We start from the raw sequence: 20,014 nt of genomic DNA on the forward strand, positions 1-20,014 counted from the left end.
AGTCACACACTCTGAACATTCAGCATATGTATTGGATTTGTATGTGTGGCTAGAAAGTTTGCAGCTCTTTTAACATGAGCGTTTATAATGGAAAAAATATAAAGATTTTCTGTCAAAAGCTGTTACAAAACTGTTTTATTTGCCTATTAATTGATCTTTGCTGAGAAAAGCAACACTGATGCATTAGCTGTTTGTGGAATGTTTCACCGTTAGTTTGCTTTATACTTGCACAAACCTTTTTCATTGGTGGTTTCTGTGTACATTTGCGAAAGGTCCTTTCAAATGAAGTTGGAATATGCCAGATTCCAGAGAGGTGACTGCCTTTTCGTTTTTGCCACTCTATTTTCTGTTAGTTTTGTCTTTGTTTTACTCCGTTGTTGTGGCTTCCTGTTGTCCCTCCTCCCTCCTTATGTGCACACCATTGTTCTGTGGGCTGCCATGTGACTTGGACAGCCCATTTCAGGCCTTGGATAGGGCAGCCCCTGCCCAGGCAGCCTGTCGGCTGAGGGCCCCGAAGAAGCAGATCCAGTCCGTGTTTGCCGTGTTCACCTGAGGAGCCTCCCGTAGTCAACCAACAGCGACTGATCAGGTAAGTGTGGTTTGGGTAGGTACTACAGCAATTACAGTATTCCGTTAAAGCCATAGGACTCTCATTATCCGACATAACATAGCACACCCTTGTTAGTCAGCTAGTAATTAGTTTCCAATCATGTTTCCCAAATGGAGGTGTTCCAGCTTTGTACTGTTGATTCCTAAATGTAGGCGTTTTCTCACACTGCTCAGGTAGCCCAAATGTAGGTGTTTCTGCATGTACTGTTGAATCTCAAATGTAGGCGATTTCTTCCATTGCTCAGATGCCACACATTTGGGTGTTCTGCATGCAATGTTGTAATCTCAAATTTAGGCGTTTTCTCCTACTGCTCAGGTATCTCCAATTTGAGTGTTTTCTCCCACGGCTCAGGTATCCGAAATGTAGGCGGTTCTGCGTGTATTGTTGAATCTCAAATTTAGGCTTTTTCGCCCACTGCTAAGGTATCCCAAATATAGGCGTTTTCTCCCACTGCTCAGGTATCTCAAATTTGAGCATTTTCTCCCACTGCTGGGGTGTCTCAAGCGTGGGTGTTTTCTCCCATTGCTCTGGTGTCTCAAATGTGGACATTTTCTCCCATTGATCAGGTCTCCAAATCTGTGCATGTTTTTCCGTTGCTCGGGTGTCCCAAATTTAGACCTTTCTGCATGTTTTTGAGACCTGGGTTATACCTTTCCCCACAATGGGTAAAAAGGGGAAACAGGGAGGGAGATGGGCCCAACTTAATTGGACCACTGATGGAAACAGGGGAGAGAGAGGTGTTACCGATCTCGGGATGGACGGACCACAGGGCACAAGCAACATATCCCCCCTGGAGGAATGCGTGGGGGTGGTGATTGCTGCACACCAAAATATACCAAAGGAAAAGGGATATGGGCGCCACTTAGTCTAAAAATGAGGGGTAGAAAAGGTACTGCCACTAAACAACACTTCTAAAAACCCACACTTCTGCACACACCATAGAGGTGGTAATTGCAGCATACCAGAATGTACAATGGGGGAAGGGACATGGACCACATTTAGTCAGAACAGTGGTAGTAGGAAAGGGTACTGCCGCTAACAAACCCTGCTAAAAACTCAACGTTCAGCACACACTTCTCAAACTCTGAACTAAACAAAACCATACCTCTACAGCACAACAAACTGCATGCACTTCACTACACCACAACGAAACAAACCAACCATAGCCTCGCCCAACAGCACATGGCATCTACCAACCAAAAAAACACACCTACGCACAATGAACGGTGTCAACCGAACTGAAACGCCCACAGCACATCACAGCTCTCTTGCTTTTTTCTCCCGCTCAATCCTATTAACTTACTTCCCTCTTTTCTTCCGCTCAATCTTACTAATTTACCCACCGCCCCCACCTTGGCAACAGTGAATGATATAAGAACCTTTAACATAACATAATACAATCAAAGTGGAGACTAAGGACAAAGCTGGTCAACTAGCCTTACTTCATTAAAATAATAAAATGTCATGTGACACAATTCCTGGGTCTCTTTGTATTTTACATCATGTGGCCTCCACGTGATCTGCAAATCATAGCCCATAAACCAGGAGGAAGCAATCTCACATGTGCTAGGGGGAATAGAGGATATGGTGTGGTAGACTAGGACTGTAGAAGAGAAGACAAGACAAGACGGGACAGAGGAGACGCTAAGGCTGGAACCATCAGAGAAATAATTGTGGCATCTTCAACCCACCTTGTGCACCCTCCTTCCCTGCTGCTGCCATGCACCTAAATGACGTTCCCAGCAACTCAGTGTGATGTGAGAGAAATAGGACAATTGCAGACAAGATCAATTGGCGCAGAATACAGCAAGTGCTATGATGGAAACTGCTTACCATAATAGATAAAGAGGAAGACATTCCAATGTTAAGAATTACTCATTTGTTCATATCCAAAAGTGTGTCCTGTGATATTTTTATAAATACCATAGTGGCTACAACCTTGTGCATGTTGTCTACGCAGCACACACTTCGCACCTGCACTCTCTCACAGGCAGGGACAGTGTTTGCTCCGGTCATCATGAAATCATTACATCAGTGAAGAGATCCATGTTGTGTTCTGCCATGCAGGGCATTCATTCATCTAATATTTTTCCGTGAAGCATTGGTGTGCCACCTGGCCTACAGCAGCAATGGACATATGCTTTTACCACTTTCCTGGAGGCCATTGATGGCTACGAGTTTGTGGCAAGCAAATAGTGTGCCGTAGTCGTGAATTTTCTGGATAGCGCATGAGGCACAAGATGATGGATCGAATTTTTATGACAAATACAAAGAATCCATGGCTTACATGGAGTGCGGCTAAACACTGTTTTATACCTGGTTTTAGTTTTCTTTTCTGAATCAATGGAAAATGTTGTTGCTATGCTCATGGAACTATACAGCATGTGCACATTCAGTGCATAAGTTGCCCAAATAATCAGGGATCAGCTTGCACTGGACTGTCACAATGCTAAGGTGCAAGAAGGACTCTTGATGCACAAAGGCCTGTCTTTGGAGGAGGTCATTTCAGTGGCAAAGACAGTGCAATACTCACTCCAATGTGAGATAGAAGTGGGACAAACTGGCACTAAAGAAAGGGTATGCATGATGATAAATACTTTAGAGATAACACAATGCCTCCATCTTTTTACGGTCTGACATGTAGCGGCAGCGTCTGGGACCAAAAAAGATACTAAGACCTCAGATAGATACAATTCAATGGTTTTATTTGGTATATGATTATGCAAAGGGTCAAGGGAAACTAAACGGGGTCTTAAACTCAAAGTTAAAGTGTTGGAATGGTTCTCCTCAGTTCACAATAGGTGCACTCCAATGCTGGGTGTCCAACAGTGTCCTTTCCCGGGCCCTCTGGCGTTCCTGAGCCTTCCCAGCCTTCCCAGCCTTGTGTTCCCTCAAAATTCCTTGTCATGTCCTTTCCATCTCATAAGGTTCCCTCTACTCTAGTGGACAAGTCTCCATGTGTTGGGAGGTTGATGGTTCTGATGACTGACTAGGTGCAGGATCTCTGGGGTACTGAACCCCAACACCATCTAGCACAAAGACAAGCCAGCACTAGGTTAGTAGGAGGAGTCTTGTGGTGACCAGAGAGAGAGGCATGTTCTTCTATGGACCTTCCTGCTTCTCCCCCTCCAACAGTATGCTACTGCTCTGATCCCCTTGCTTTCCGTCTTCCACTGTTTGGTCCTGCCTATAGTCGACCCAGTCCATTGGAACCTTCCTGCTGTTACTGCCTACATTCTTCTCTCCCTCGTTATACCCTTCCACCTCCTAGCCAATTCCAATCCTCCCTGACAACTCCTGTATTAATCCGTTGAGTAATTGAAATAATCTTCTTCTTCTTACTGGACCTACTTTCACCCGCCTCTTCTCCCTCAGCACCTGGCTTCCAAACTGGCCCCTACATAAAGTGAGAGTAAAGGGCCCTTGTTCTTTTCAGCAACATTTTCCAAGGCCCTGTGCCTCTCTATTGAAAGTTCATTCATCTATTTATTGTTACCAGCCTTTCTACCACCCTCACTACCAGCTTGCACCGTGGTACCTGTCCTATCTCCACATGCTTCACCAGGTCTTCAGTGTCACTCCCAACCTCTACTGTTCATACCTCCTCCTACACTCTATCTCCTAAGATCTCCACTTCACGTCTGGGTCCCGATGTTATAGACCCACCTCCTGAAGCTGCCCTACTACTGTTACTACGTGGTGTTTCAAGAAAGGGGTATCTGTATGACAGAGCAACATGAAGCTCCACAACTTATGAGGGCAGCCTTGCTGAAAAATGGCCCTGACAATGCTCAATTTCTGGAGTTGCCGGTGTCAATGGCTACTGGGAATGAGGTGCAGCACAAAGTCAACGCCTGTGTTCAATTTATTCTTGATCCAAACGAAGCTGTCATAAAGGTGCCATCTGGACTCTGACCTAGAATGGCCTTTGCACGCCTTTGAGAGGCGATAGGGTGTAAACTGGCTCCAATAGTTGCAAATGAATAGCCTCACGAAGGGTATGGCTGGTCCCTATACCAGAATTGATCTAAGACCAGCTGCAATAGCCAGAAGGTGAAATGGGGAGGGCCAAAATTGTATCAATGACCAGAGTATCAATGACTTAATGGACATGGAATTACTGAGGGAACGGGACCAAATACTATCTAGAGCAAATAGTGGGGGCGTGGAGGTGGATCTGAATGCTCCAAATGAGGCAGACCCTCCCTTTTCCTTTCTTACAGAGCATCTAAGAAGTCTGATCCCCACTGACTCTGGTGATCATGAGAGGGGGCATCATCCCCAAGGCGGGGTCTTCACTATACCCTCAGAGAACTGGATGAACAAGTCAGGTTAACTGCGTCTGAAATTTCAGCGCTTAATATGGTGCTCAGTTCTTTCTCTACATTGTATGACAATATAAAGTTGGAATTTACTCCGCACACATTACAATTTAGTGAAGTTAAAATCAGTCTTGAGGAGTTACAGACAGAGATGAACATTTTAAATACAAGGACTGTTACTCCTAATATCACGATATTGGTGGGTGTCCCCCGTCGACAAGTTTACGACAGCGGAGGTAGGGAAGGGGGGTCATCCCAATAACACTCTCCTAACGCATTGTATTCCCAGTTTCCAAACATTGGGTTCAGGCTGCAATTATTTTATGCTTCTGTGTCATATTCCTTAACTCTAAAGCTTGGTGTGGGGTTAAATAATTCTCCTGTAATGTCTCTGGCCCCTTCCGCCTACGTGCGCCGGTCATCATCCCCAGAGGTTCCCATGGTGGAAGGGGTTGATAACCCCCTGGAAAAGTCTAATGCCAACCCATTTATAGACAATCAATCAACTTCCCCAGTTCCAGAAGCAGCTCCAAAAGACATCAGGATGAATAAATCAAAAAAGAGCAAGGGGAAAATGAAAGGCCTCAATTCTGGGGCAAGGGCATTTTTTAGAAAAATACACTTGTCAGAAGATGCAGCTGTTTCAGCTCAAAAGGGGGCGCTGTCATCTGGGGCACCCGATGTCGAGGGACTGAATACTTCTAAGACGAGTAGCTTTGTGGAAATAGGAATGACATGAAAAATGGGTTCCCAGACGGCGGCGATGAAGAAAGGGACAACACGATAGTTCACTGGGCCTCTATGGGCCACAGAATAAGAGCGGTGTCGGTCCAGTATGGCAGGCATGTGCTACAGTTGACAAAGCTGTGGGGGCGAGCAGTGATAAGAGATATACGAAAGTGGACAATGGGAGTCAGTATGACCCAGCTCTATTTGTGAGTGGTAGCAATAGCTTGTATTTTGGGAATGGAACACAAAAAGTTGTTGGATTGAACATACAAGCTTTAGAGTCAAGGAGTATGACACAGAAGGATAAAATAATCGCAGCCTGGACCCAATTTTTGGAACCTGGGAATACAATGCGTTAGGAGAGTGTGATTGGGATGCGCCCCCCTCCCTACCCAATAGGCAAGGAGATGAAAGAACTTCAATTGCTTCTTTATTGGCGTTAGCAGTTGGCCCTCTCATAGGGGATCAATCCTTACATTGGCAAGTTTGGCCAAAAAGGTTTAGGCTGGAATTCATGTTTACACCGGACAATGAAGTACTATTAAATCGTAGAAACCATTTAAAATTGTTTCATGAGATTCCCCAATTGCGACTGCTCAGTACAAAAACATTGAGAGGGTCTTTTTCTTTGATGATAGAAGAACTGGTATTGTTCATTTGACCTTTTCCTCAAATTTAATAGTTAATTTGGTGATGAGGGAACTGGATTCCTTACGGCTCATGGGGTACGATCTGCCCAGTGCATGGGTATTGTAGTAGAAATAAATACAATTCTTTCCTATTTTACAATGAGGAATATCAGTCTGGCTATAGCAGACCTTGTCAATAACCTGTTCCCTGGACTCCAAGAAAAGTTGTGTAGTCGAAAAATGTAATAGTGGGGGTATCATCAGTAAGAATAAAGTTAATAATTGGTCATGGTTTCCCCAATCGCTTATGGCGGTTTTAGGAAAATGGGAGACCACAGGACAGGGCTTTCGTTATTTTTGAGGTGGCCCGGAACTTGTCTGTGCTGAGTTGGAACACAAGCGGTTTTTAACAGCTTTATGGGTAAGTCAGTGGAAAGTACAGCCCTTTTACAGGGCAATTTGACTTTGTTTCAGGAGGTTTGGTTGACCAATTCTATAAGTATGGACGGCTACACTGTGTTTCAGCAGCTTGCCAATACTGGCAGAGGTGGCCGTCCATCTGGGGGATTAATGACTGCGTTAGTAATGTTCTTTTAAAAGATAATGAGATTGTCTTGATTGCAACCTATGTTATATTGGAAGTGAAAATTGTTCTGAAAAATATTCTGGCTGAATCCATGTTGAATGTGTATAGTAACCCCTTGTGTTCCAACTTGGTGACTTTTCTATCTGAACTCTTAACGTTATGTGAAGGGTTTTCTGCTGCAGTTGAAGGTCAGTATATTGTATTAGCCGGGGATCTAAATGCTGAATGCATTTTTGGAGAAGAGGCAGGCCTCACTCAGGAGGTTTTGGGTATCACTACAAAAAAGGTCAATTTTAGATGGAAAAAGGTGGAGGGTTTTCTTTGACGCATGAAATCTCAAAATTGAAAATGGTTCTGTTCAAGGAGATGTACCATCTGCGCCGACTTGGAAAAACAGGACCAAAACTTCTTGTATTTACTTCCTGGTAATGCCTGAAAGTCTAGTGGATTCCTGTGTTGAGTTAAAGGTATTTAACAGAACTTTGAGTGATCATAACCCGTTGGCAACTAAATTTGGGTTCACAGTAAAAGCAGACCTGAATGTGAATTGTCGAGATATTTTGGTAAATGCGGGTGGTAATAGAGTTGCGAGAAGGATAACCAACATTCAAAAATGCAATAATGATCTTGTGCATTTTGTTAATAAAACTAGTTTTGAAGGGAAGAGATATTATTTGAATTTCAATAGATTTGCACTTTTCTTGGATAGGTTTGCGGCCTCTGGGAGTATGTTGAGGGAGAAGGCCACTCGTCCATTTAATATAATAGTGTAAACATGAAACGCTTACGCAAAAGTATTAGGGGTTATCCAAAAGGAGCACTGATAAGTTAGTATACAGAGAAGAGGTATGAAAGCTGAAGCAAATGTATGAGAACTGGTTTAAGTGTTTTAAGTAGTTCTCCCAGCAGCAATGGCAGAGTGAAAGAATGCTTCAGATTGTATTTGAGAATAGTTCTCGTAATATTTGGATGATTATTTATAAACTTATAACACCCCAGGAACTCAGCATAGTCCAGTATCAGAAGGTGTTTGGGAACAACCTTTTAAAGTCTTGTACTGGCGATCGGAACAGTCTTTTACCTATACACTTTTGAAAGGACCATGGTCTCTGAATATCTCAAATGAATTGATAGTTATTAGGAGTTCCTTGAACTCTAGGGCAGCTGGTCCCAATGGGGTAATGAATACCTTACTCAAATCTGACTCTAGGGTTTGGGATACTCTTTTGTTCATTGTATTTCCCTCGGTTTAAGAACACAGATCCCTCCCCCAACATGGAGACAATCTATAGTTAGATCAGTTTTTAAAAAAGGAGATAGGTTGGATCCTCTAAACTACTGCCCTCTTTGTTCGATAGTGACAGAAACCTTTTGCTGGATGGTTTTGTAGGAATTGGAGTCTTGGTCCCAAGCTGCAGGGCTTTTGCACAAATACTAGACTGGTTTTAGTAGAAGGCTGTCCACTACCCTAAACTGCTTTCTTCTGGGCTGTATATGGGAGTGAGCCTATGAGGTTGAGTCTGGCAATGTCTACGTTATGGCGATTGACTTCTCCCAGTCTTTTGTTTCTGTTAACCGGTCACTACTATGGGCCAAGTAAGAAACTGACATCTCCCGCAGGCACTGCTGGCAATTATAATTCACTTGTAATGTGACAGGGTTTTGCAGGTGAGATTGGACAGGAAAGGGGCTTTGAGCGATAAGTTCAAGACTTTTGGAGGAGGAAGGCAAGGGTCTGTGTTGGCCCCTTGCCTGTTCAATTTATACCTGTCAGATATGGGGCGTGGGGGGAATTTGCAGTCAGCAAGCTTTTTGCCTCCAAAAATACATTCTCTACCAGTATGGTACCTTACGTACGCTGATGATGTCCTCCTAAATAAGACACAAGTGGGACTACAGAGTCTGGCGGGATCTATGGAGAGTTATGTCTTAAAAATAAGCTTTTAATTAATGAAAAAAGTTGCATATCATTAGGTTCTGCAAGAATGGTAAGAAAGATATGGGTTTCAAATGGACTCTTGATAATCATCCCCGGATATCTAAAACATTTATAACATACTTGGGTTTCGTTATGGAAGCGACCCCTAATCGAGTCACTACGGTGGCTCGACTGATGGAGAAAGCCAGTCAATTAGCAGCTTAGATGAAAAGAAGACTTGTACAGTTCTGCTGTGCCGCTGGTGGACTTTAATTAAATGAAGGTCATTCCAGCATAGATGTATGGTATGAAGATTGGTGACCTGATGAGAAGCATAATCTGGGTTTGGGTCGAAGACAGATTGTGGCGCAAGACCTTAAGCCTACCAGACTGTCTCCCTGTGGTGGATTTGTGATTAGAATTAGGGCTTGTATCCATGTTCTGTCACCCGAAATGGAAAATCGTATCACTATACTGATTGTTATTAGACCCTCCTCCGGCCTCACTATGTATGTATCTGCAAATTGCAATAATGTGTATGAATTTACCCCCTAATGAAATTTAAAGAATTGGCCGATTCTATTGTATTGGAATGTGGTGAGAGTGTGGGGGAGTTGATTTCTAATCCGAGCATTGTTAAGAAACGGCTTTGGGAAATAGACTGGCAACAAACAATTGATGAGGCAAGGGCATACAAACTTTAAAAGCCTATCAATTTTGCATAAACCTCTGGGGACTTTGCCTGCTTACTTAAAGAAGTTCCTGAATGCCTATTGGCATGGTCAGTTCCTTAGGTTCAGATTTAATTTTATTTAACAGGGAAAATTTGACATTATAGATCTAACCCTGAGAATAGGCACAATGGTCTTTTTAATAACTCTAAGGATGTGGTTATGCTCCAGACAAGGGAGCATGTCTTACTTCAAGTTCTGAGAATTTGCCTCTTGAGTAAATACGTACATAGAAAAGTGTTCATGAAAACCATGGACATGTTTTATAGACTTTCTCGTGGAGAAGAGACCTATTTAACAGTGGCTGCCATTAAATTACTTAATTGTGGGAGGTTGGTAACAATTAAGTGGTAATATGCGATGGAACAATAATCAATTTTCTGCACGTGATTGCACTAGCACTGTTTTGTTCAAGCACTCTATTTTTCTAGCACTTTAGTGCCTTTATGGCTCTAGCGTGTGTGTGTGTGTGTGTGTGTCTGTGTGTGTGGTGTGGAATCCCCTTCCCATGAGCTGGACTTTGGGTGAGGGTCTGCATCAGTGTTCCTAACCCAGGGTTGCCCCATAAGATGGATATCTTTCTGGGGTCCCATGGGTTGAAAGGTGGCTGGGCCAGCCCTACATAAGGCTGGATGGCCATTTTGAATTACATATGTAAGTCGGGAGACTGCTAGATCTGTGTAACATGAAGGGCCCTGTGTCATGCTGCTTTCTGGGTAAGAATGATTTGGGTGGATGTCCATATCCTTATTCCCATGCTCTCTGTGGTGTTTGCAGGCCTTTTACAAGTTTGTCTCTGGACCCGAAGGAGTCCATGAGCTGACAAAAAGTTCATGTGTGGTTCCCCAGGGCCGCGTGGGCCTGCAAATCACTTACTTGGAGGTTTTAAGCATTTAGGGAGGGTCTATGGGAGCTTCTCTCCAGTGCGTTCCAGGTAGGGGAGGATGGGAGGGTTCAGCACTAGTTGACTGGCCCCTGACACACTGTTTTGCAGATATAGCAGTGGAACTTCAGGCTCATCCACTGACAAACTGGCCTGTCACCTGCTCCAAAGGCAATACCGCTCCAAGAAGATGGCCCATATCCATGCTCACATCTGTGGCTCCACCAACAATACGGCCAAACTTTTAAAAATCTGTAAGGAACTCTCCAGTCCTACTACAGTTTTACTTCTCTTCCATCCCAGGCCCTCTGTACTGCACTGTCCTCCCATTTCACAACCAAAACCCCGGACATTCTGTACTCACTCTCCTCTATCCCATCCCTACTCCCCCACCTGCTATCAGGCCTCCATTGGCCCCCCTCTCTCCTTTCCCTATACTCTCCTCCTTCTCTCTCATAGCACCGGATGAGGTCTAAAAGGCTGTCCGCTTTATAAAAAAGTCTCCTCCAAACAGGTGCTCCCCTGCTCCTCCAGAACTATCAAGGACAATATTCCCTCTCTCGCTCCTGTCCTGGCTGTTTTCTGAAACCACTCCTCCACCACTGGCTCCTTCCCACTATCCATCAAGCACTCCCTTGTGCACTATTGCCTAAAAGAAAACGTCTACATTCCCTCCTGCCCGGCTAACTACCACCCTATCTCCACCACCCCTTTCCTGGGCAAACTCTTGGAGAAGTTGGTAATCTCCCAACTGACACACCACACTGTATCTGTTGGCTTTCTTCATGACCACCACTCTGGCTTCAAAGCAGCCTGAAGCACGGAAACCTCTCTCCTGAACACCTGTGATGACTTGCGCTCAAACCTTGATTCCAACTCCCTTTCTGTTCTCATCCTCCTTGATTTGTACTCTGCCTTTGACACGGTCAATCATGCCATCCTCATAAAGCGGCTCTGTGATTCCCTTGGTATCACAGATCTGGCACTGGATCGGTTGACCTCATTCCTATCTAATCGACCTCCCCAAGTGCAACTGTACCCTTTCCTCTCCTCCAGTTCACTCTCTGCCTGTGGTGTCCCACAAGACTCTATCCTATTGCTGTGGCTCTTCAACATCTACCTTGCCCCTTTGGCCCACTTGATCCCCTCCTTCTCTCCTCATTTACAGTGTTATGCTGATGACACACAGCTCTCTTTCAAGCTTCCCCCCACTACCTCCTCTTCTTCCTCTCTCAATACCCTGGTGTTTAAGGAAAGTCAGGCGCCAGTAAATCATTACGGGTCCCGCGGCAGCCTGTGGGAAACGGTTACCGCCGGACTCGTAATGAGGCTCATTGTGTGTCTGACACAAAGTACTGACTATAATGGCCTGCAAGAAGATTGGAAGGCTAAATAAAGTGCACAATTCCAAGCACTCTAGTACAGTGGCTGTGGAATGATCAAAAAGCAACAAGTAACTCAAAATCGATTTTTTAAGGGGTGGGCCTCGGCTTCTTAGTTGATGTTTTGCTAAGTGAACTCATATGCTTTATTATTGTCTTTGTAATGACCCAAAAGCCATTTTATCTAACAAATTCTAAAGGCTACCTATGTGTGTGAGAGCACGAGAGAGTCCCTGGATGAATCATATCGCCAAACAAGTTTGTTCTATTAGTATATCCATTTTCTCTTTGCTGAAGACACACCTAATAAAGTCAGGAGTTATTAAGCTGCTGGAGACCGTCTGCTCCAATTGCAAATTAATGGAGGGGATCAAGAACTGATTAAAAAACAAAATGAACAAGTAGGGTTACTGATTTCTGCTAATTATATTCAACTATATTTGTTCTGGATTCCTTACAAAAAGTATACAATTTTAATTACCCGAGCATGTTTTAACTTAATTACGTTAGCTTCTATAATGGACAGGTGGTCACATGCCAATAATAATTGATACTCTTATGCTGACAGTGCACTTTTGCCCCAATGTTGTTGAGTCTCTGTCACATTTTATCCTACTCTGCCCTAAATATTTGAACTGTAATATTCTATATTCTATATAAATACTCAATTTTTGAACTGCTAAGGCCAATTTTAAGGGAGTCTGGAATTCTTCAATGTAAACCTGGTTTTGTTGTTCTGCTGTCAGTTTGCACAAAAGGGTACTATGGCATTGGTGCAATACTTACAATCGGCATGGCAAATTAGTAACCAGGCAAGGAAAGAGGGCTACATTCTTTATGTTTTACTTAGAATATGAGCTTTGATTTGTTTATTTTTTTATTTTTTAGTAAATGTTTTTGATCAACATTTGTCCTTTACACTGTACAAGCAAAACAGAATTGATCATAAAACACAATTCATCATAAATAAATAAAACAAGATACAAATTTGATGCATCATCATACAATAAAACATTTGCAAATTACAATTTTAGTACATCATTAAGCCGAAGTTAATTTGAATCAATAAATCAGCTGCTTACTTAAGCGTCCACAGAGTTTCTACTACACTTGTATGAATATTTCACTGTTGCTAGTTACCTTGAACCTGGTATCTTACTATATAAGAGTTCACTAAAGTGTTAGCTCTTTAACATCCCCAATCTGTTTTCCAACTGTAACCAAATGTGGTACGCAGCAGCAGTCACTACCAGAGATTTAGGCCCTTAGAGTCTACTCCAGTGCAGGTCCGATGTGTAGTCATAAAATGTATTATAACCCTTTTCTTGTAGCTTAGAAAGCATAATACATTGGGTGAGAAGATGCCTTGAGGATTCAGTGGCTTGATCGCAGAAGCAGCATAATCTCTCATCCCTAGACAGGCCCCAGTGTTTTCAAAAACCGGAATAACTTCTAGGCGCAAGACTAGAATAAGGCGTATCAGACGAGGGTTGTATGTTTTGGTCAAGTAATTACATAGGGCATTGATGTTCGGCCTCTGGTAGAATGTAGGGCATATTTATGCTTTTTAGCCTGATGTTCAATGGATTGTAGGCAATCATGATCTTTTGATTTGCTCCCAAAATCAGACGCTTTACACTATCTCAATTGACTCCGGCAGTATATTCATGCCAAAATTCACAAAATGGTTTAGGACCAAATTCTGCATATCCTGGAACCAGGTATTGCACAAGCGACTTTGCACATGATGCATGGTTAAACCTAGGAGTCATTGTCTCTCTGGGTCAATGAAACGGATAGATGCCCACAGTTTGCACACTGCCAACCTCGATAATATGTTTAAAGAGGGCAAACCAAGTTAATAGTTCCCTCTCAAGTTTTTTGAGCCAGCATACCATGCCCAGTGGTAGCGTTTCAAGTGCATAGAGAATCCCTGGCACTACAGAGGTTCTTTATGGTGTAAGTTTGGCCTTGATGGATCTTCCTCCTTGCCTGTCAATGACATGTTTTAATGTCAAAGATTTTGTCCAGGCTGTGGAAGCGACCACACTAGCATGGCATGAGCTATTGCATGTAGAAGATAAATGCATGCCTAGATATCTGTAGACCTCAACTTCTTCCAGCTTTGAGCCACCCATGTGCCAGACAAAACTCCTCCCCCGTGAGCCCCTTTACCAATAGACATGATCTTAGTCTTTCCAATATTTACACAGAGGCCATTAAGATCTGCATATTCTTTCAGGGCGTTAAGTCAGCATTGAAGACCCATTGGTGTGTGATCAAATATTACAAATATTACAGTATCATCCGCATAGGTGATAAAGTGGATCTTCTTGTCACCATAACTAGGAGGGTAGTCCCTTCTCTCGTTTCCATGCCGGACATTTCTTTTGTTTACTTTTCTTCCTATTTTTGCATTGGCCGCCATGGAAACAGAGAAGGGACTCATGGTGTCCATTTTGTTTGTTTACTTTTTTATTGTTATCAATGACCGCCATGGAAAGGGAAAATAGACTTTGTTTTCTCTTCCCGAGCGCCACATTTTTAAACTTTTTTTCTGTTCCGAAACGCCAGAGCATTTCGAAACAGAAATAAAATGCTTTTAGTACTCCACTTTTAGGCCTGGGTATTAATAGCAGTAAGCCCCGAACAGGGGGGACATTACCACTCTCTTCGCTCGGGCCTGTAACTATGAGCCCCAATGGATTACCTGAAGTGGTAATGCCCCTCCTGCTCTGGGCTTATTGCTTAAATAGAAAACAGCTGATATCAATGACAGGCAAAGGCCATCTTGTCCACCTGAAGTTGGCAATTACCCTTACTGCCGCAACACCATACTTTAGTCTAAGTCTTTGTCTTTCCTTTAACATTGTGAGCGTTTTGATTCATGAAATCTCTGAACTACTTACACAGTAAATGATGGATCAAGCATACAATATACATGGGACACTGCCCTGTGCAACACCACCCAGCTGTACAGAGCCTTGCACTGAAACCTGTTTTCAGAGCCTTTGTAATCATATCTACTTATTTATATCCTTTGATGCAGCTACCCTTTACATTTTACAGACACTCGTCTCACTAATGTCTTAATTCAACGCACACACAAATGCTGCTTTGTTGCTCATTTTATTGCTTGTGCACACATAACTTCTGGTGATGTTAGAAATATTAGTACACAATTGCTAATCAAATAAGTTTGTTTGTTAATCATAAAAATTGTAATGAGCAAACACTGGTAATCAATGTTTGAAAACCAATGTATGCCTTGAATTACCATGCAAGGACTGAACTGGAGTTTGAATTCGCACATCCAATCCCTGCGTGGAGTAGCCATGCACCACCGTTGACTGTAATTCATCATTCTTAGAGCCAGGGATGGGCCTATGGGAGTAAAAAAGAGCCTGGCATTTTCAGATCAATGTGGCAGGCATTGGTGGAACGATAGTGGAATGGCTGCTGCAGCTGGAAGAAGTGAGAAAGTAAAACTAACAGACAAGCATTGTGAGGCACAGAGGAGAGACGTAGAGAAGACCGTTAGAATGTGCAGGAGGAGAAAAGTGTCACTCTGTGTTCTGAGAAGGGAACACAAGAAAAGTTGATTGGAATAGCTCAAGTGTTTTATTTAAAAATGTGTTGGTAGAGAGTTTCCCAGACCCCCCTCTGTTTTGCATACCAAGTAGCTTTGGGTCTCACCCTAAGTTACCAGGGGACTCCAGACGTGGACCGCTTGCTCACTGTTCTTAGAGGGGCGCAGCTTCACCTCACTGATGATGCCCAACAAGGTTGAAACACGTGTATGGGGTTGCTGTGGTACTCTTGTTCAGAGGAGAATTGCCTAGCATTTCGGTGCTGGACTGCCCCTGGGCATGACAAAGACTGATATGTGTGGACATTTCTTCTCTGTGAAAAGAACAGTGAGCTAAAGACTTGGTTGAGACTCTCCCAGCAGCCATCCGCCCAGGAACAAGTCAATGGGCTGTGTTTGTGCTGGTAGAGAGTTTCCCAGACCCCCCTCTGTTTTGCAAGTGTTTTATTAGTTAACCAAATAATAAGGTGGTTCAGTTAGGGGAAGGAGAGGAAAATAACTTTAACAAGGGGATAAATATGCAACTAAAAATAGGTTTGCATTCAGGGGAGTCATAATTCTCTTGTGGTTCACAACCTCACACCAACAGGGCAGGCAATCCAATCAGGAGGAGCTGAACCAGAAAAGCCATGGCACAGAAAATGTTTCTCCCAGCGGTCACAAAGAAACAACCAGAACATGTCTCATACAAAATGCCTTGTTTGGGCTAATTCTGGCCCTACTCAAATGTCTGGTGGAACACCCTGGTCTTTGTTTTCAGGTTCCGGGTATGCGCGATCCCCGAGCCCACTTCCAGTGAGGCAGAGGTAAGGGCACTTCAAGGCCAAATTCGAAGGCTTGGCAGAGTCTTTAAGTTCTCTTCTAGAAGTCTAAGAAAGAGGTGGGGATTTCCCAACACTGATCTGTTTCCCCAGAGTTTCTAGGAAGCACCTGGGATGCTAGATTTCGCCTAGCTATCTCTTTCTTCTTGGGTCCTAGTCTCTGGGACACTTCCTATTCTTGATACCACTGTAGAGGTCTCCTGGTCCTTTCGTGAGATTGCACCGTCTTGTACCTCCTCCCATCTATACAATCTGCCCTGAACCTCCCTGGTCCACCAGAACCTCCTCGATCTCTCTAACTAGTAAAAGACAACTTATTGTCTCCCACCTCCTCAGGGTTTGCAGCTCTTTCGCCCTCTCTTACTTTTATATGTGCTCCTCAGACGGTACTGGTTACCTCTTCCACCTTTTGTCGTCCTCCTCTGCAGATAATAATTATCTTACTCCAAATGCCTCTGTGCCACCCTTCTCCCTGGATGGTAGCTTTCTCCCTCTAACCTCCTCAGTATAACTCTATCGAGATGGAAACTTTCCCACTTCAACTTCCTCAGAATAACTCTCTCCACATGAAAACCTTCTCCGTCCAACCTCCTTGCTAAGTCTTTTCATGGTACTTTCTCCCTCCAACCTCCTCATCCCTGCGACTTCCTCCCTCGAACAATCTCCTCCCAGCTCTCCTCTCAATAAACTGCTTGCTACCAATGACTTCCAAACATCTTCCCCAACCTCCTCCTAGAACATCCCACACTCTTTAAGTGAGCAATCTGTTTTTTATAACTGGTCTTTCCTCCCCTTAGTTGATGCTTAGGAACATGAATTGCACCTGTGTCAAATGTGCTGGGCTGGCCTGTCATTGGGCCATCTGCTTTGAGTCATGTAGGGTAAAAAGAAGTTGGCCTGCCACCTTTTTTCGATTTTAAAGAGCTACCATTGGCACCCCTGTTTTCCCAGCATCTAAATCAAAAGCCACCATGAGTAAAGGAAGTGGTACTGTGTGTATGTAAAGCTTTTGTCACAGAAAAAAAAGCAACTTTGTTTCTTCCACAATGCTTGCAGGAATTGGAGAACTTGGCTTGTTTGTTTTATCTTTTGCACAGGTAACATGTATAAGATTTGTTCATGTTTGTTTGTCGAGTGCAACTTTTTATCAGTCCGAGTCCATCAGCACGCGCTAGTCTGACTGCTTCTCTTCATTGATTCCTTCAGCAGCAGTGCAGAAGAAAGAAATATATTTCTTCTCTCGCTGGTGAAATCGGATTGCTGCAACTGTGTTCCCTTAAAGGAAAAGTCACTCATTGCTAGATGTGTTTGGGTCTGATAAGGTTATTGGCATATCTCTCTAAGAATACCAGTACTATGATAATGGTTATCCTCAAGGGATTTGTACCTGACCTCCCAAACCAGGCGGCCATTGTTATATGTGGGTGTGGAAATACTCCTGCCTGTGCCCTGCCTTATTGCTGGGACCCAGTAAGATTGGTCTATACCTCCACCAGGTCATTCCCAAGCTTGGGGTGGATCCTGTCCTTTTGATCACTGCACTGACCATTCTGAAGGTTAGGCAGAGGACTAAGTCACATGTTTCCCCCTCTTCTTTGTAAGCCAACTTTTAGCTATTAGAATCTGAAGAAAAGTCGTCCTTACCTTGCCTGAACCCCCATCTAGGCCGGCTATGTTGTTCTTGGCCTGACACAGAGATCTAGGGGGTCTAATGGGGATCTTCCAACCCATACTCATCATTTACTATCCCTTGGATGTCAGTGGTATCGCTGGGATGGGTAACATTTGCCTCAATTGAAGGATCTTGTTTCCTTTGGGAAAGAATTGTTTTTATCTTGGCTCACAAGGTGAGCAGGCCATTCCCAAATATGTGGGGAGTTTCTCATGCCAGATAGGGCAATATTCTTCTTTCTGGAGTCCTCCATGATTTCATTTTGGAACCAGGCTTCCAATTGAGGAAAGCCTTTGCTGAGAATTGCCAGTTCTGGTAGGCTAGGCACACCTGCTAGCTCTGCTGTGCGCATTCAATTGGGAGCTGGAAAGTGGACCCAGGCCTTTTTTATTTATTTTGTTTATTTTAATTCTTGTTAAGTGCTACATGCTCATGGGCATAAGAGCACACAAAAAACAGAGACAAGTGGGTCAGAACAGGAGTTAAAGAATGGAGAGGAGAGTGATTAATCTGCTGAGTTCAAGAGGAGAGTTTTGATAGTCCTCTTAAAACCGTCAGTGAAGGTGAGGATCTTATGGTGGGTGGGATATCATTCCATTCCTGTGGCGCATGGGTTTCAAAGCTTGTTCTGGCACATTTTTTCAGACGGTAACATGGTTGGTTCAAGGAGTGGTTCTCGTTGGAGTGCAATCCCCATGCAGATTGTCTTAAGGTAAGCCTGTTGATTAGATATTGCGGGGCGGCCATGTTCTGGCATTTGTAAGTAAGAAATAAGATCTTGTGTATGGTTCTTTGTTTGATATGTAGCCAGTGTAGTGTCTTTCTGAAAGAGGAGACGTGATCGCATTTGGAGAGTCCATAGATAGCCCTAACTACGCCATTCTGGGTGGTCTGTAAATGATGCAAGTTTTCCTGGGATGTGCCAGTAAGCATACTGTTACAGGAATCTAACCGAGAGTTGACTAATGCAGTGGCCAGTAGGAATCTGTTTTTTAGAGTGAATTTGTGAGACTTGTTATTTCATGGACAGCTCATAGTCGAAGGTGACAACCAAAGTTTTCACAAATTTGCTAATTGGGACCTGGTTACCAGTGATAGAAAAATGGGAATGCAGGGTGTCAGGTTTCTTCATATGAGGGCCAGAGGCAATATTGAGAAGCTCTATCTTCTCATGATTTAATGCCAGGGAGTTGAGTGCCAACCAAGATTGGATTTCTGTGTAGACCCTGTTCAAGGAAGTGGTATCTACAAAGCGTGTCCCAGTGAGTTCGAACAGTACCTGGGTATCTTCTGCGTAGTTAGCGTATTTTACACCAGTCCCTCAAGGAGGTTGAGTAGTGGCCAATGTAGATATTGAATAACATTGGAGATATGCAGGATCTCTGTGGTACTCTGCATGTGGAGGAGATGGGGCTGCCTGGGCATTATCGACAGCCACTCTGGATGCTTTGGGAGGCCCTCTCTGAGCAGGTGGTGATGTTTTTCAACTTTTCTTGCAGTAGGTTGTGATCAATGAAATCAAATGCTGCAGAGAGGTCCAACAGCATACGCAATGCTGAGTGACCCTGTTATATGACACCTGTGATTTTAGATTTAAGATCTAAGAGTGCCGTCTCCGTTCCGTGTTGGGCTCTGAAACCGGATTGGTGGGTACATGGGATTTTATTCTATTCTATAAACCTCTGCAACTGCAGATATGCCCCTCTGGCAATGATTTTTAAAAGGTAGAGACCATTAGTTATTGGCCGATAGTTTTTGGCTAATACTGGGTCAAGGGTGTTTTTCTTTAATACGGGGGTTATGCAAGCATCCTTCCGAGAGACGGGCACGGTGCCATCCCTGAAGGACATGTTAATCATCTTGGTGATCCATGGAATGAGGATATCCAGAGAATCTTTCAGAATGTCGGTAGGACATGAGTCTCCCACTCATGAAGTGAACTTGAGGTTTGTAACTATGTCAAGAATTTCTGTTTCTGAACACCTATGGAATTCAAATTTTGAGATTGAGGGATCAATGTTATCCACAATGGTGATATTGGCAAAATCCAGGCTTTTGTTGGATGTTAAGCAAGCCTGCTGGTTGGCAAAGTCAGTTGGTGGCCAGTGGTTTTGGTTAAGAATTAATTTTGTATGGTTTGAC

General features: G+C 43.6%; 1 protein-coding gene across 2 annotated transcripts in view; it reads left to right on the forward strand.

Annotated features, from left to right (window-relative positions):
- SLC5A11 (solute carrier family 5 member 11) overlaps positions 1–20,014 on the forward strand; it is a 672,168-nt gene that overhangs the window by 460,347 nt on the left and 191,807 nt on the right. The gene's annotated exons all lie outside the window — the stretch shown is intronic.

Source organism: Ambystoma mexicanum, chromosome 2q (assembly GCF_040938575.1).
Source record: "Ambystoma mexicanum isolate Mex_15411 chromosome 2q, UKY_AmexF1_1, whole genome shotgun sequence".
In the NCBI taxonomy this organism is placed as follows: Eukaryota; Metazoa; Chordata; class Amphibia; order Caudata; family Ambystomatidae; genus Ambystoma; species Ambystoma mexicanum.